The following is a 1,819-nucleotide window of genomic DNA, read 5'->3' as shown; positions in this document are numbered from 1 at the left end:
CCCTCGGCTCCGCGCTGCCCTGCGCTCCGCGGGGGTGCACCAGGGGTTAATAGCGGCACCCGGTAATACGCTCCGCGGGGGCGATGGATCATCTGCCGGCCTCCCCCGGAGCCGCGCACCGAGCCGCGCACCGGGCGGCGGCGGCGCCTGCAGGGGGCGCTGCGGCTCCAGCGATGTCGCCGCCGCCGCAGGAAGCGCGGCCCGGCCCGGCCCCGCCGCTGACCCGGCCCGGCCCGGCCCGGCCCGGCCGCCCGCGCTCCGCCCGAGCGGGGCCGCGCAAAAACAGCAAAACACACCGGGAGCGGGGCGGGACCACGCGAGGAAAACAACCCGAGAAGGGGGGAAGCGAGAGTGTAGTCAAAGTGGCAACAGTTTATTTATTAGCCAAAAATATATACTTTCTTGTACAATTTGGTTCACACATATGTACATTTTTACGGTATGTACAAAAACAAACAACAACAACAACCCAAAAAAAAAAAAGGGGGGGGAAACACGTAATTCTCACTGGACTTCCGAAAAAAAAAATCTCACAGCTCAGCTAACCCAGGTGATAGTACAGAAGCGGGTATTTTTTTCCTTTTGAGTTTTAATATACGGACATGCTTACAAGTTGTAACTATACAGAGATTTTTTTACAATCATTACAACAACAATAAAAAATTAACTATGATGATGAGAGCGCCGATAGAACCATAGCGGCGTCAAGTTGGTTCTGGGGCCTGGGAAAAAAAATGACACAAAAAAAAAAAATTTAATAGGCTTTCTAATGAGCTTGGGCTGGCACAATATTTCTAACTGCAGGTAGCTCTGGTTTTGTTGTTGTTGTTATTATTTTAATAGATTTATAAATATAAAAAGTTTTCAGAGTGACTTGTAAATGTATTTAGCTACGAAAACACGGCGGGCCCGATCCCCGTGGTTTCAATCAATCAAAAGGGTAATTGGTTTCTCATTGAAACTGAGTGACTGCTACGCCAAATTTGGGACGGCAAGGCTCAGCCTCTTCAGCTTTCATACTCTGAATGGGTTTTTTGTTTCGCTTTCATTATCATTAATATTATTTTTATTTTTTATTTTTTTTAATATATATTTTATTTTACTATTTTCTGCTGCCTCGGTGCCTCTCCCCCCAGCAAAGCGACAGCGGCGGGTGGCGATCCGCTCTGCGGGGAGCTCAGGGATGTGCTCCCGGCCCGGGGGCGACCCGCGCCCGGGCTCCGCAGCCTCGCAGACCGAACGCTCCCGAGAGCAGCTCGGCCTGCCCGCGGGAATCGCTCCTGGGGGCCACAACGGAGAGCAGCAAAGAAAATATATAAACAGAATAACCCACCAAGCACGCAGAGGAAGAACAAAAAACCGCCCTGGAAAGGGAACCTAAAGAAGCGGAGAAAATAAGCTAACCATTTACAACTGCCTCCATACATCCCGAGGAGAGGGAGGGAGCCATCTCTTACCGCCTCTGCACTGGCTGGAAAGCTGTCTTTAGTAACTTTTTCTCTACTTCCAAGGCACTAGATCGATCTAAAAAGAGAAGGGGGGGGGAAAAAAAAAAAAAAAGCGTTCCTTTTTAGCCCCCGTTTTATTCATCCCATCCCTGAATTAAGCCTCGAGATTTAAGCTCATTTCTCAGCGAGTTCCAAATACGACAGACACAACGACTGCTCTGCTTGCAGAGGTGACCGTCAGAGAAAACACACTGACCCCGGAGCGAGCCTGACCTGGCAGCCGGGTCCTTCCCGCAAAAGCGACAACAGCAACAAAAATTATCTCCGTTGGAGAAAGGTAATTCTCGGGGATCGAGACTACCCCGGCCAGG

General features: G+C 50.6%; 1 long non-coding RNA gene across 1 annotated transcript; it reads right to left on the bottom strand.

Annotated features, from left to right (window-relative positions):
• Positions 1–352: 352 nt before the first annotated feature.
• Positions 353–1,813, bottom strand: LOC117245010. The gene is made up of 2 exons (XR_004499116.1): positions 1,458–1,813; positions 353–722 (listed from the first exon to the last, which is right to left on the bottom strand). It is a non-coding gene; the product is annotated as an uncharacterized LOC117245010 (long non-coding RNA).
• Between the last annotated feature and the right edge of the window lie 6 nt (positions 1,814–1,819).

The sequence above is a fragment of the Parus major genome, chromosome 11, assembly GCF_001522545.3.
Source record: "Parus major isolate Abel chromosome 11, Parus_major1.1, whole genome shotgun sequence".
NCBI lineage: Eukaryota > Metazoa > Chordata > Aves > Passeriformes > Paridae > Parus > Parus major.
Note: the sequence above shows the minus strand (reverse complement) of the source record. Positions and strands in the feature narration are given on the sequence as shown.